The sequence below is a fragment of the Rhincodon typus genome, chromosome 28 (genome assembly GCF_021869965.1).
Source record: "Rhincodon typus isolate 14 chromosome 28, sRhiTyp1.1, whole genome shotgun sequence".
In the NCBI taxonomy this organism is placed as follows: Eukaryota; Metazoa; Chordata; class Chondrichthyes; order Orectolobiformes; family Rhincodontidae; genus Rhincodon; species Rhincodon typus.
Window position 1 is genome coordinate 4,480,324 of NC_063359.1, and position 16,682 is coordinate 4,497,005.

Genomic DNA, 16,682 nt, shown 5'->3' on the forward strand with positions numbered 1-16,682 from the left:
CCCCCATTTCTGAAGAAACGTCAGCCTTCCTGCTCCTCTGATGCTGCTTGGCCTGCTGTGTTCATCCAGCTCTACACCTTTTCAAAGCTGATTGCTTTTCACTCACATTGTCAATAGTGCGTTCAAAGCAGGGTTCTGGCAGTTAGATGTTGACATAAATGTACTGGTGAAGAAAATATACGGTCATTTCTCTTCGTCGAGCAGTATGAAGCAAAAACAAAGGGTTTGTAGTTTGTTGATCTGGATTGGGTTGAGTTCATCAGACATGTTGTTACATGCTGTTTATAACTAGGAAAAGCTGTGCATTGTGATTTGAAAGTGTGGCTTGCTTTGTTCTCATACTTCACAGCACAGATTGCTGAAAGCATTCGCAAAGTTTTTGCAGTTTCAAAAAGGCTACTGATCTTTAAGGGAATGCAAACATCAGTCATCAAATAGTGTCACATGCACAGAACTTAATTCTTCTGCTGATTTGATGATGATTTGATGATTATCAAATGCCACCAACTCTCTTGCACCCTATCTTACCAACTCCATCTCCCCACAACCCCCAGTCAAAGTGTCACACAACTTATTTCCTTAGAGTTGGCCCCTGAGATTGCCACCAATGGAGCCACAACTAACACCTGAACTATGGAAAAGAATGGATTGTCAGTGAGTACCTATTTTGAAATTGATGTGTATTGTGTTATAAAGCTCAATGTTAATTCTGCATTCTTTACTCCATAATAGGACCATGCCTCACATGTTAATGTCAAGCCAGTTCCTTCATCATAAGCCTTTAGTCTTTGTTAGAGTACTAACTGAATCTGCTACTGCACCTTTTGAAAGGTTTATTTACAATTCTATTACAGGGAACATCTTGGGACCCCATTCTGTTTATACAAGGAATGTAGCTACTGTCAGGTATGACTTGAAAGCAGAAGAAGTGGAGAATGCAAAACCTCCTGTGGATTAGAAAGGCATTGAATCAAAGGTCAGGAATGCAGTGTTGTTCATTCTGAGCTGTCTCAAGAACTGTCATTGAACGTGAGCTCATTGCTTCCTCCGTTGCGCCAAGACTATCAGTCAGCACAGTTCAACCAGCTGTCTTCTGATACAGTTAATGAAATATGCATGTGTCAAACAGGATCTTCCCATAAAAGGGTTCTGTCCCGTCAGCACATCATCGGACATAGATGTTTGAATCATTGTGCTGGAATCTTTGATTTATTAATCTTTTCTCTCCCTCATATATAGCACTGAATTTATTATTTAATGATAATTGCTAAATGACCACTAATCAGTTTAATCATGGAGCTGACTGACACCATCCGTCAATATATAAATTATCTTTCTAAATGCATTCAGCAATGCCCCATAACAGATGACATCTGAAATAGACATTGATGCTAAGTATTTGGAACATGCCTGATGTCACTGGATTTACTTTGCTGTTTAGCAGAACATGTAAGCAGTTGGGAGAATTATCCAACCTATGTTTAAAAATTCAAAATGGCAAACATTTTACAAATAATGCTAACGTACTGGTGGTTGAATAAAGCTTTGAATACATGATAATAGACACTTACGAGTATGAAAGAAGAATATTCTAGGTTTTTTTGTTTATTAACAGCATACTTTTTTGTGGTCCTTGTAGTAATTGGGGGAGTGTGGTCACAGGCATGGGATAGGAATGGCAGACTTAAGAGTGTGTTATCCAGGAGTATACTAATTGACAGAAAGCCAGGAACATTTACCATACATAACCAAGAGGGCTTGATCTAGGATGAACTTGATGCAAATTCACAGCACAAACACAAACAAAGTCTAGATTGGTTCTCTCAGCCAACCATCAAAATCATCCTATGTAGTAATCTCACTCTAGATGAGAAGTTAGATGTGAACATGGTGAGCATTAGTTGTCAGCTTATTTGAGGTTTACATGGTAGTTTACATCAAAACACATTGAGCCTCATCTTAGAATGTATGCAAGAGGTGAAGCAATCTCATTCTAGCACAACCATTGTTGAGAAGAACTTCAATCTAACATCCATCACCAGATTGTATGATTTGAAACTCAATCCAACTCATGTTTGCTTAATTCCAGTTATGATCTCTCTACATGTTGTTGGGCCTCAAGGTTTTGAATTCCCTCCTTAAGCATCTCCACCTCATTTCCTTCTTCAAGACTGAAATAACTGTACAGAGGCCAGTATCTTGTCACCCAGTCACTCTATTTACATGTGCATAGCATACTGCCTATAGCCAACCAGCTCAGAGTCAGTCCTCAAATCAGCAGACCCTGAATCCCCTGTTTATATCTGTCAGCCAGGGCTCTCTGATTGGCCTAGGTTAACAATCCCAATCAAGGATCTCATAGTCATAAGATTCACCTGGTTCAATCACTACAGAGACGTATTAAAACCCTCCTTTGATTAAGTTTTTGATCATCTATCTGGGTATTTCCTATGTGACCTTGTGTCAGACTTTGTTTTGTAATGCTTTAATGAAGCAGCTTGGGCTGTTTCATTATACTAAACGTGCTACATAAGCATAAGTTGTTGTTTATTTAATGCCATGTTCCTGGGCTCTGTATGAGCTGTTTTTGATCAATGCTCCTTTCCGTTCTGTGCATTTCCCTGATTTAACATAGCCAACTTCCATCAGGATATTTCAATTTTGATTGATTTGTATTAAGATTTTAGCCATCTACGTTTTTGATCCTTCCCTTTTTGTAAGATGTTGTTTCTCCACTGTAACTTATTTTGTGAAGTCCTTTGAGGAGTCTTGATGTAATAAGGTGACATATATATTCAAGTGTTTCTTTTAATCTCAGCCTCGTATTTATTGTTCTTTTCCATCAAGTTATAAGAAGGAAGTTGCCACTAGATGGTGCTCTCCATTACTCCAATACAGTAAGTTTTAATATCCCTTATTCTAAAGCTATAGGTCACTTTGCTTCGATCTGTGTTGGGGAATAGACAGTAGAAATCAGTTAGCAATAGTAGCTTGCCCTTGGGATTTTTGGATGATTGAATGCTCTCATGTGATGTTGCATAGCTGCTGTGCCTAGCTAAATGAGTTGGATTTTGCAGATTTATGAGCATATGAATTAGGAGCAGGAGTAAACCTTTTGGTCCCTCATGCTAACTCTTGGGTTTGATAAGACCATAGCTGATTTGATTGTGGCCTGAAGTCTTTCCTTTATCTATTGACTCCATTGTTGGTCAAGAATCTACCAACCTCTGCCTTAAAACTATTTAATGACCCTGTCAATTCTTCTCTGGGGAGGAGAATTCTACAGATTCACAATCCTCTGAGAGAATAACAAAGTCTTTTAAATGGGACACCCCCTTATTTTTATATTGCTCCCTTGTTCTTGTCTCTCCCATGAGAGGAAACATCCTATCAGCAACCAACCAAGTCTTCTCAGCATCTTATATGTTTAAAGAAGATTGCCTTTCAATTTTCTAAACTTCAATAAATACAGGCCCAACCTGTCCAACTTTCTTCATCAGATTACCCTATCATCCCTAGAATTAGTCAAGTAAACCTTCTGTGAACTGCTTTTAACTATGTCTGTTCTTAAACAAGGAGACCAAAACTGCATACAGTAATGTAGATGTTTTTTGGACTGGAGGCCTCTGACCTGCGGTGTTCCGCAAGGATCGATGCTGGTTCAACTGTTGTTTGTCATTTATAGAAATGATTTGGATGAGCATATAAGAGGCATGGTTAGTAAGTTTGTGGATGACACCAAAATTGGTGGTATGGTGGACAGTGATAAGGTTATCTAAGAGTACAACATGATCTTGATCAGCTGGGCCAATGGACCAAGGAGTGGCAGGTGGAGTTTAATTTAGATAAATGTGAGGTGTTGCATTTTGGTAAGACAAACCAGGGTGGGACTTACACAGTTAATAGTAGGACCCTGAAGAGTGTTAACAGAGATACCTAGGGGTTCAGATGTATAGTTCTTTGAAAGTGACATCACCGGTTGACAGGGTGGTGAAGTAGACGTTTGGCATTCGTTGGTGAGAGCACTGAGTACAGGAGCTGGAAGGTCATGTTACAGCTGTACAGGACATTGGTGAGGCCACTTTTGGAGTACTGCATATAGTTCTTTGTGCCCTGCTATAGGAAGGGTGTTATTAAATTGGAAAGGGTGCAGTAAAGATTTACAAGCATGTTACTGAGGTGGGAGGGTTTGAGTTATAAGGAGAGGCTGAATAAGCTGGGCCTTTTTTCCCTGTAGTGTTGAAGGTTGAGGGGTGACCTTATAGAGGTTTATGAAATCATTATGAAATTAGTCTTTCCTCTTTACACAGTCCTCTGAGGACAAAGGATCAGACTTAAGATACTTAATTGCACTGACTCCAACTCTTAAATATCTCCCACTGTTTTGGTGATCAGAAGTGGACAAAATCTGAAGATATGATTGGACCAAGCACACAACACATGGAATTTAATATTCTCCCCTGTGCCAGGTTTGTATTGGGAAATCAATTAAATGAGCAAGAAGGTGGTGGATGAGCTCTGTGGCATTTTCACGCCAATGACCCAATTATTTTTGTGGCAGAAGGCTCATTGATGACTTACTTGCCCTATTGCCAAATCGAGTAGGCAATTAATGTGAATTTGAGGGTTAATCCTCCAGCACCCAGTACCAATGGGGGAACCAGCCTGGGAATCCTGAAAAGTAAATCCAGATGGTACCCACAGCAAGACTGTCATCACACTATCTCTCATCTGTGGTCTGGGGTCTTGTGTCTTGGATGAGTGCATTACTAGAAGCAACTACCTCCTCTCTAGTGGCATTGCCAGTAAAGAACTGCCAAGTATGACTTCAGCCCTAGGATCCTTGTTAATTTCATTGTTCAGCTATTATGTACATGTAGCCTCTTTAACTAGGTGGCAATGTAGAGTGAATTTTTGAAATCCCAGCGTTGGCATTATTTGGTATGTGAAAAGAATTACTCACTAACTGACCTTGGACATTGAAGCAGACAGTTTAGTTGATTATGTGTGTGTGCATGCATACATGTGTGTTTGTACATGTCTTTGTGCATAAAAGTCCTGGACATCTATAGAAAAAAATTTGCAACTTTTGGACTTCTTTTAAAGAGTACTCATAATGAAAAATGTCTTTAAATTTAGTGTTATTAGACTAATGAATAAGTACTGACTCTTTTGCTTAGTTTCTCAGGACACATCTTCTGGTTTATTCATGTTGAAATCTATTGTTGTATCACTTGATGATGTATTGTCTATTAGGTTTTCTACTTTTCTGTAAACAAAGAGTTTGAGAAATAGTTATAACAGGGATTCAAGTGCTCTTTAACAGTTGTCAGTGCACCTGATATAACACAGAAAAGGAAAAGTCTTGTTCACTTTTAAACTGGCAGTACCAATAAGTCAGATAGCTCTGGCCTATGAGATCAGTGTCCTGTGGTATTGTCCATACTATGCCATTCAAAGGGGGCAGTTAATTGAAACACAGTAACAGCAGATTACAATTATACCAGCTTCATTAATGAGTTTTGTGCATACAGCCTGTAGCATCACCAGCCGTCTTGACATCCACTCTAAACAGCCTAATCTGAAAACTTTTGTTGATACATTTTTGTGGAAGTCATATATGTTGCTTCAAAATAATAAATCCTTTCAGCAAAAATCATTCATTATCTTTTGAAATCTGTTCCAAAAATCAGTGTGAGCAAAACAAGCAAGACCAAAAAAGTCAGATATTTCATTTTGCTCCCACATCCTGATCTGTAATTTTTAATAGATAATGTTTTATAACTAATAAGCTTCTTGCAGACATTTAGATATTTCTCATGTATATGGCAGTCCCACTGGTGTCCTTGTTAAATCCATTGTTCAACCATTATGTAGGTGTAGACTCTTTAACTAGGTGGCGATCTACAGTAAATTTCTAAAATGTCAATTCTTGTTATCATCTGCTATAAAAAGGCCAATAACTGATCTTCGTCATTACAGAAGTGTGTGTGTGTGTGTGTGTGTGCTCGTGTGCACACATGCACTGCCAACCCTGCCTTCAGCTGTCTTGAATTAAGATTTCTTATTTTTTAAAATGGTGCTTAAAACCTTCAGGAAGTATAAATGATGTCCCTGGTGTCAGTGTTAGCACTGCAGTCCTTTTAGATAATTATTTATAGAGTACTGGGAAAAGGGCAGGGTGTAGATCTAATTCGGATTGCTGTTTCAAAGAATGGTAGGGGTGGATGAGCTGAATGGGGTTCTACTTTCCTCTATGATGTTATGATCTTAACAAAGTTGAGCTCCTTTGCTGTCTTTAGTTTCAGGATTTTGTCTTTTAAATGTAGGAGAGTGAACTTCTGATTCCGATCAATGGCCCAAGATTGAAGAAGCATTAAGGTCTGCTCAGATCCATGTACTTTGTAGTATACTTCGGCAGAAGCATAAATCACAAAGAATCACAAGAATGTCAGTGCATTTTCTCACACATGCAGTTTAAAGCATTTTGGTGAGAACTGCATTAGGCAACCTGCAGGCACATTAACACCTTGGCCCTACCCTTTGAAGATATTACACTTTAAATTTCCTGTCAGTTTACTAATACTCATTTTGCTTAATGTGGAGGTATGATTGCAATGCACTCCTCTGTGAGAACATATTGTTAAACCAGATTTTTCATTGAGGTTGCATGCCATTTGTAACCAACAAAAGCTGGAAACAACATCAAAATTTAACCAGTCTATTTTTTGAAAATAAGTAAAGCTTTTTTTTTCACTCGGTATTAAGTCTGAACTTGTGCTCTGATTAACCCTGTATAAAGATGACTATATTCATTGTATGAATTGTAAAGAGACAGAGGACTGAATCTTACCAGAAATTAGCTAATTGTGATTTTTACCAAAGTTCGTGGAGGGTTTCTCTCCACGAGGCCTAGTGAGTTTCTGGTACTGTTGTTCAAAATGTGCATCATTACCTATACATTATGTTTTGGTCGTGCCCCACTTGTCATGTTCTCCTACTCACCATAGGCTGGGACATCCCAGGAACCCTGTCACCAGTGCCATGTTTGAAGCTCATTATTGCACCCAGTCAAGTGTTGGCAGTCTGGACTTGTCCTTTTAATGTGCATATAGTGGGAGAACAACCACATCAATGCTTCTCAGGGCACATAGGTGGCATGGCTGACACTTTGTTGCATATGTAAGTGCATTCTCACATCTATTGCTGTTTAGGATCCAAGTTTTACAGCTTACCTTCCTTAGTTCCATCCATCTTACAACCTTGTCACAATCAATGCTACTCTTTTCCCAATGCCCAGTGCAGCCCAAATTCTTATCATTGTTAAATGTTGGACTATCGCATACAAGGAAACCTTCAAACAGTTCAAAACATTAGCTTTTATTCAGCAACAGTAGACTCAAATAATAAAAGTAGAAACAGACTGCTTGCATTTGGCAACAACAAGTTTGCAGTCAATGAATGATCACTGCACCCAACTCTCATCTACTGGAACCAGTTGTCAGTTAAACACTGCCTGTCTTGTTGTGCACAACGCTGCAGCACTTGTATAAAGTGATGTTCCTGTTGCTCAGTGTCATCATCTTCCTCTTCGGGAGACTGCTTCTACACTTCCAGCTCTTCACCTGCCTTCTCATGCTCTGTTTACATACTCCAGTTGTGCAGAGCGCCACTTGTTAGGATAACACTGGACACTCTATCCAGAGAAAAGTAGTACTGCAGCAACAATAAACCCTGCTGTGTTTTGGTCCACAAGTCACATTTGCAGTTGGACTTGTGGAGGGAATGTAAGAAACCAAACAGGTCTTTAGTAATGTGAGTAGTCACCATTTGCATTACTTATAAATTACATTTTGGCAAACTCTTCCATATAATGGGACATGAAGCATTCTGACAGAAAGGGCCATGGAATGCCTCCACATGGAACTTTGACACAGGACTTTATTTAAATTAATACATTAGTAGACAAGTCATAAAGAGACTGTAGGAGATTCCAAATTCTGTATGAGTCCCACTTCACCCATGAAAGGCATCACATTCACAGAGATGACTGTCTTCACTCAACAGTGACCAATCACATGGTCAAGATTACTTGTGATCACTATTTTCACGCCAAACAGTTGTACACTATGTGTTTCACACACACAATGGTCTGCACAATGCTCTCATTACAAATAATTTCAAGTTGTACTGTGAAAGTGCCTGATTAATTCGGTTGCTACTTGAAGGGCCTCATATCACTTAGAGGTCGAGCCTGTGTGAGAGAAACTCTTGACTTTTCCTACTCAAATGTGGTTATAGCCATTTTCATTTGCAGTGCATGCACTTTTGATTAATTGGAATTTGGAAGGAAATAAAGATTGCACTTGATTCACTGAGTCACAAGCCCAGCCTGGTAGTCAGCCTTGATGTCCCTTTCTTCCCAGCATTCCCTGGCCACCCTATCAGTAATGATCCTCCATGTGTTCTCACACATCATCTGGAATTATGTATGCCCTTGTCATCATTAACCCAGCCTTGCAGTTTAGTTTTGCCCATCTGCATAGTCTGTATAGTCCCCCTGTCAAAGCCAGAGTGATGGTTAATGCATGTACACCCAGTCCCGCAGTCTCCCATGACATGCAGTATTGTCTTTCTCTCTCTTTATATGTCAAATTTCCCCTGCCTTCACCATTCTTGATCTCTGCATCCCGGTTGCTGTCCCCAATCCTCAGCATTGATTTCAACAACTTTCCTACAACAGCAGTATCCTCTGATGACCCCCTCCATTGACATTTATTAGGACAGCCTGCAGGACTGATCGTTGCCCAGCCCTTGATCGGTGGACAGCCCCAACTGATGACTGACCACACCACTGAATGATCTGTGTAGCTCCCTCACTAATTTACTGTAAATCCCCTAACAGTTTGTAGTGGACCTTCAGGACTGACTGTGGCACAAACCCTGAACTGTACTGATACACCCCCATGATCATGTCCTCCCCAAGTGGTTGACTGACTGTGTCCAAACCCCTGAACTGAATTGGACAATGACCCTGCCTTACTGTATTGGTACTCTCTGACAGAGGAGTGCTCCCCTTTGACTTTGACACATGGCCATTTCATTGATGCACATAAAGTGTGTTTGCTGTGCAGGCTGCTGACACAAGCTGTAGATGTAAGATTGACATAGCACGATGTCACACTGCAACTTGACTGATCACTACTAACAGCCATGACAGCTGCCTGGCTTTGTCTGCACTAAATAGCAAGGCAAGACAGAAGTACTTTAAGCTCAGGCTGGGACAGCAAAGTGCAAAAGGAACAAAGTGAGCACTAAGAGAGTAAGCGAAAAGCCCTGAGATGCACGCTTTGACATATAGTCCAATGTGTGTGATGGCTGACTGTCCGCCCGTGCAGTGTCCTGGCAGTAGCATTCAGCGGTACCCTCCGTTGTGCAGCATTGAATTACAGAACCATACTGTAACTGGATCCGGGATGTGCTGTGATGATGCAGTGTGGCTGGTATATATCAGATACCAAAGTCTGTGGATGTAGGGTGTATGCATTCGTTGCCCATGGAGTGTGCCCTGAAATTTTGTTGCCTGATGTTCAAGATGGAAGTCCAGGTGACTCCTCTGACTTTCATGTCAGGAGTTGTTACTTAGTTTCTATCTGGTTAGTGAGAGAATAGAAAACTGCACATTAATGAGATGAAATTAATTGATAACGAGATGTTAATATATACAAAAAGTCCTCTCACCACTCAATGAGAATTTGTCTCACATTCATCACCCGTTTGGAAAACGGGACTCTCTCTTTGCTTATATAACATCATCTCACATGATTTTCCCAACTTTCTTGCCATGGCTTACGTTTTTCAGAGGCTGGAAAGGTTCTGTTCAGAGCAATCTTTTGGTTTTACTGTGTAATTTAAACTCTGTAATGTTCTCTTTTTCTGAGGATGTTAATTCTATAATGAAAAGGAAGGAACACTTACAATTATGTAACACCTTTATTTAACATCTTAAGACATCCCAAAATGCATTGCAATAAAGTACTTTTAAAGCATAGTCATCATTGTAATGTGGGAAAGGCAAGGAAAAATTTTACTTGCCTGTGAACAAAGATCTGTGTGTTCACATGAGTCATTATATGTGGCCGTGGTTCAATGTTTCATTGAAATAGGGCATCTCTGACAGTGCAGCACTTCTTTATTAGAATATCAGCCTTGATTATGCACAAGAGCCTAGTTCCGTTGCTGTTACAGCCCTCTAATATTAACTGTGACTGTTCTTTGCATGTGAACCAAGGTAGCACAGGTAAAATATTTAACTATAAAGAAGATCCCAGCTGACCCAGTGCTCGCCAAAAATTGCCACAGATGCACTATCCAGCAATGCTCACTAAATAGTGAGCAGGATTGGTAATCAAGTCTGATTATTAGTGGCAACTTATTTATTTTCTTGTTCCTGGAAAACTAATTTCCCTGTCTACCTCATCCTAGTGTAAACACAATTCAAGGACCTGTGAAGTAGCATGGTGTGGCGTGGACCTGTAATACATGGTGCTCTGGAACATTATAACATAATTATCCCAGGCTGTTCATCTAATTCGATAAGCATAACTTTGCAAGGGGTTCCCAATTTACGAAGGTTCAACTTTGGAACGTTTGTACTTACGAATACAATTCCATACAGGGGTGTAATTTTAAAGATCCGATAAATAAACATTTCCTGTAATTACAAATGGCTGCTTTATATATACCTTCATATATACATTCATTCCTATAAAGTAGTCATTTATTGTCCTGTGTTGTGTTTGGATTTAGGAACAAATTGACTTGTGGACTCGAGAATGAAGCTGTTTGCAACCTGGAACTGCCTGCATACTCCTTTCTCTCTTCAATGTTTTTATCTAGCTTTCCCTCCTCCTTTTAAATGCATCTTGTTTTGTGTACTAAAATGTTTTCTCAGAGAGACAGTATCCTTGCTTCTGTGTTGATTCCAATGTATTATAGAAATACAGCTGAAACAAAGCTGTTTTATTACTAATACAGAGCAAAATACATTTCTTAAAAAATGTGGGATTGATCAGAAAATCGGACGAGCTAACTTGTTGTATTAAGATGGTTGGCAGATCAAAAGAATTAGAAAAATTGTCAGTCATCCCTCACTGGTAGTACTATTGATTCTGAGTCACGAGATTCTGAATTCAAGTCCCTCACAGACATCAAGACTGACAGTGCAAGGCGGTACTGAGGGACTGCTAAAGTGTCAAGGTGCTATCTTTTGAAGAGGTCTTAAACTGAGGCCCATCTAATTGGTTATGGAGGTAAAAGATCCTATGACACTATTTCAAAGGAAAGCCAAGAAATATGTCTGTGCACGTGTGCTGGCCAATATTTATCCCTTTATCATTATCACAAAACAGATCAACTGATCGTTATCACATTTTAACAAAATATGAGTTTGCTCTGTGCAAATCAGTTATCGTGTTTCCTACATTACAACAGTAACTGCACTTGAAAAGTACTTAATTGGCTATCAAGAGCTTTAAGATATCCAGTGATTGTAAAAATGTCTATTAACAAGTTTTTCTTTAAAAAGAACAAAAAGTGCCGAGTCGGAGCGACCGAACAATGAAAATAATTGCAAGGAGATAGAAACAGTAATTTAAAATATTTAAGTGTAACCTTGGATTGAACGTTCTGTTGTATAAACAAGAGCAAGAACAAACCATAAAATAGCATGGAAAGTGTTTCATTATTTCCACATTTTTTTCTTAGAGTGTTCGTATGAGTTTGTATACAGGAAATATACAGGAAAATTAGTCAGCGGAAGGAACAAAGAGAAAGGAAGACAGTGTTGTGCAGGAAAAGTCTTGTGTTGATATTGGAGCAGTTGTCACTTCAGTTTTTGCATCCTCTAATTGAAAATTACCGACCGTCCCAGACAGGGACATGTATCTGCAAAGTTAACAGAACCAGGGTGCTCTATGGCACTTCTTCCTTCATTGGTGAGAAAATCTCACACCTTCCAGACTGTATTGCTTGCAGTGCCAATCTATAATCTGCTTGTATGGAGTGTATTATGTTGAAGAAGTCAAAAAATGTTTTTTTGGCGAAATGCGAGTTGAGTTGTTTGGAGCAATTCTTGTCGTGAAGCCTAGCAATATCTCTTACAGTTTCTTACACAATCTGCTTCATTAACAATCTATCACACCCATATGTTCATCTGTCATGTCTGACTCGGTCCCCATTTTAACATGCGCCATTCCTGGAATAACTCACTACTTATGAGATATCTTCTAAAAGACCAACATCTCTGGCACCTTAACTATATTGAAAAGATCATTGTGCAGCTGGATGAGCACTTACATTCTGAAGCTACCCAGCTTGTTCAAGGATGGAATCTGAACGTGTTGGAGAAGGGGAAAATAGCATTGTGATTCTCCAGCAGGGACTTGGAGGTCCTGATGGAGGGAATGGTGCAAAGTAGGGATGTCCTGGTTCTAAGGAACTGGCAGAGAGGCTGCACCACCAGTCCCTGGGTTCCTGGTTTGAGGTTGGCACTCGACCAGTGCTCTTTCACAGTGGAAGAACAGCCATCAGTGCTGTAAGAACTTTCTCCGCTCCCCCAAGATAAGTAAAACACTGTTCTCTCTGCTACCTCACACTCAGTCTAATTCTGCCATCTCCCTTGAGATACCTGCTCACACTCTATCATTCTCACTATTGAATGCAACATCTTACCCACTTGCTCTTGTTCCCTCCCAACACCTTAGTAGGAAAATTAGTGTTAGAATCTTTGTAAGCATAACCTGTGAGAATCTCACTGCAGTGTCTCTGCAGCTGGCCACTGGGAAATGGTGGACTGTCAGAGACCAGATACCTGCTCAGGCCCAGGCAGGAGAGGAGACTATGGTGTCAGCCAACAGGGACTTCATCAGAATGCACAGGGAGTAACAGGAGTGACAGGTAAGTGGGACACAATGGCCCTCATTGTCCAGAAGCTGCAGCAGTGCAGTAATTAATGTGATTGTCTGTCTGCCTCACAGACAGGTTGGCATCTGCCATGGAGATCTTGGTCCAGCACTCTGAGTCTGTTGAATATACACAGAAACCTGGACTCCATCACTCTAGTCATTGATCCTGATAACTGAAGGAATGGTCACAGGGTGTTGGGGAATCTTGAGCTCATTCAGATGTCCCTTCCTCATAAGGAGGCAGAGCGGTGCCAGCTAGCACCCAGCCAGTAGGAGGAATCAATCTCTGGCTCCTCTTAAGGGGGAGACCCTAAGGGAGGCCAGGCCCTCCACTGTGAACCCTGCTTGCACCCTTCCAACCTGCAGAAGTTCATGCAGTGAAATGTCCGTCTGTTTCTGGTATGCTGGAGATGTGTAGGCACCTGCACATCATTACCACAGCCACTGGTCCTCAAGACTGAAGGCTTGACAACAGTGATTTGAGAGGTTAACGAACACCCAGCATGCCCCTCCTCATAAGACAGGACAGTGCCAGGTGGCATTCAGCCAGAGGAGGGGACCACTCACAGGGCCCTCACAAGTCCCCACTCAGGACAGTAGAGATAGCCGGACCCTACAGAGTCTGTCTCCTTGCAACCCTTGGAAAGTTCACCTGCCTCTGGCAAGCAGATCCTTGGCATATCTACACTGTCCAATCACGGACGCCCCAAGGGGTCACCTTAACAAACCTCCAAGGTTAACAGGCTCCACTGCTAAGCAGGCTTCCTCCATCCTAGCCGTGAAACTAGAAATTACACTCAGACATACTGGGATGGAGAGAAAGAGAAAATCTATTGAGATCACTTTGGTGCCAGGGATGACATTGCAGTGTATATGAATTCTTATGTTTTGTACAACTTTCTTTGTTTTGCCTCCACATCTGTTTGTTTGAGTCTCTTTGTAGCTCTGTAACAAGAAACTTGCTTTGCAACTCAGCACGTGTGCAAAAGATTCAGCAAGAGGCTCCCAACGTTGAGATAGGTCTTGCTGGACTTCTTGTCTGATTTTGCTCTCAAATCTCACCAGAACCCACATCGTTCAGACTTCTGTATGATTCTATCCAGAGTAATGTAAGCAGTACCAGAGCAGTACTGCGGATCAAATGAATTGGATACCATTATTGAAATTTTAGGAAGTAGCTTAAATTGTAGCTTCATACTGTTACAGTCCAAAATGATCAAAAAGCCATTATACATCCTGCATATAGGTGCATTTGCAGTTTTTCCTCCTCAAGATATAACCTTTGTTTCTTTTTGAATCAAATTGCACTGTTATAATCTTACCTGTGTGTTGTAACATTGCCTTCTATAACTAACTTCCAATATCAACTTTTAAAGAAATTTAGCAGAAGATACTGGAATTCTTTGTAAGGTTCAAAATTCAGTCAGCCAGTGGGGACTCGCCCTCAGAGACAGCAGGAATTAGCATCATTGGGACTGGCTGCTGATTGGTCAAACACCACCAACCCTGCCACCTCACCCCACTTCAGAGAGCCAACCAAAGCCACGAGGGAGTTTAACCCAATGACTCGCAATAGGTACAAAATCAACCAGGAAAATGATGGGTGGAGTTGTAAAGGCAAACCCTGCAGTCTTGTGAGAGGAGTTGAAAGTAGTGAGATTTGAGAAAGGATTGTTGCCAGGGAGGAGACATACTGTGTGTGCCCACTTGGTAGGGAACCATGGAGACACTGCTTGAAGCAAAGAATAGATAACCATTACTGGAGCAGTAAAGGTCAACTAGAAGACCAATTTCAATGAGGAGCTGTGTCGTGAGTGTCCAATTGATAGGGTACCATGAGGAAACTGCCCAGAAAAAGGAACCAACCTAACTTAGTAACTCTTCCAAAGGTGTTAGCTCTTTCCCCACCAAACTGTCTTGGAGCTGCTCGGAGGATGCTTCAAGACGGCAGTGGAATAGCAAGCTTATGTGCAGGCTATTGCCTGGGCATCATCTGCTCCCGCGCGCTTACTTTTCTTTTTCACTTGTGCTCTGTTTCTTTCATTTTTTTTCTTTTTTTTCCATCTCTGGAGCCTTTTGAAAGTCAGCGAAATTGACATGGGAGTTAGTGAGCTGTACTCAGAACGGTGGCTGCTTCTGGTGGTTGGAGCTGGCTGTGGACGCAGCTCCTCACAGCATTTGGAGGCGGTGGTGGCAACAGCAGCAGGGACATCCTCCTGTTGATCGGTACTGGTGACGGCAGTGGAGGCAAAGCACTTCTAGCAATTGGAGGCAGCGGTGGCAGCGGAGTTGGAGTTTACAAGTTGGCGGTGCAAGTAAGTTGACATCTTGGAGGAGGGAGGCTGGAGTGGGACTGTTGGTGAGATGGCAGAGGTAACCTAGCCTGACAGTGGAGCCAGAGTCTCCTGGATGCAGCAGGCCCAGTGTGGGGACTCCTTGTGTTGGTGAGGCGGCGGCTGCAGCAGCGGCAGCATGATATGCCCAGACCGGGACTCCTGACATCATCAAGGTGGCAGCGGAGCTGGAGTCCTCTTGTTGCGGGGCGAGTGTGGCTTCAGCATGGGACCAGGCATGAGCGACAGTGTTGGTGAGGTAGGCCCAGAGGTGAAGAGATGGGGCCTAAAGAGTGGTGACTCTTACATTGGTGGGTCTGGTGCAGGTGTTGGTGAGGGAGTGAAGGAGGGGTGGCAGCGCACCTGCCGTTGGTGAGTAGGCTTGGGACTCTCTTTCAGTTATATCTTTTACCCTTTTTATTCTTAAACTATTCTCTTTCAGTTAAATCTTTTGCCCTCTATATTCTTAAATTATTCAAAATGGCGCTGGATTGTAGCAACTGTTGAAGCTTTTAAATGTACTTTACTGTATTATTCACTGTAAAATGTAAGTGACAATAAATCATTCATTCATTCATTCATTCATTCATTCATTCATTCATTCAGGGGTTCAGCACATTTGTAGGATGCAACTGCTAGCCTGATATTTAAATACTGAAACCAGGGCTTACCACGTTTCTCTCTCTATGTTTAACCTAATAACTAACCTCTACTATTAACCTTTTGACTCTTAGGATTAAGTGCCAGCTTGAGGTAAAAGGAGGATTTTGGGCTAAAGTGCAGATAGTAGTTTTAAGAGTATGTATCTTTGCCATTCCTAGAATTTATAAAGAACTTTTTGTTAGTATTGTAATAAATATTTATTCCTGTTTACATAAAACAGTGTCAGAAGTCTTTGTAGTAAGTGTAGTGAGTCACCGTAGTCTTACCAGACAATAGGGCTGCTCTGTCACTAGAGAGAGAGAGATGACTAGTGGTGATTTAACCTGAGGGCCGCCATGCCTCAGAGGAGGGTAGAGGTTGAGAAGTAGAGTCCTTCATGGTAACCTCAGCTGGTGATGGTAATTGAACCTATGCCATTGGCATGACACTGCTTTGCAAACTAACCATCCAGCCATTGAGCGAAACCGATCCCCACTCATAATAAGTATAGCTCGGGGCAATCAGTTCGGAGGAGTATTGCGATAACTTCACAAAGCTTTCATCACATACTATGGACCCATGATTCTCCACTTTCTGTTTGTCCATGACGATTGTTCCAATGTTTCAAGTTCTGCTTTATAGTAACAAAAACAAAATTGCTGGAAAAGCTCAGCAGGTCTGGCAGCATCTGTGAAGGAGAAAACACAGTTAACGTTTCGGGTCCGGTGACCCTTCCTCAGGA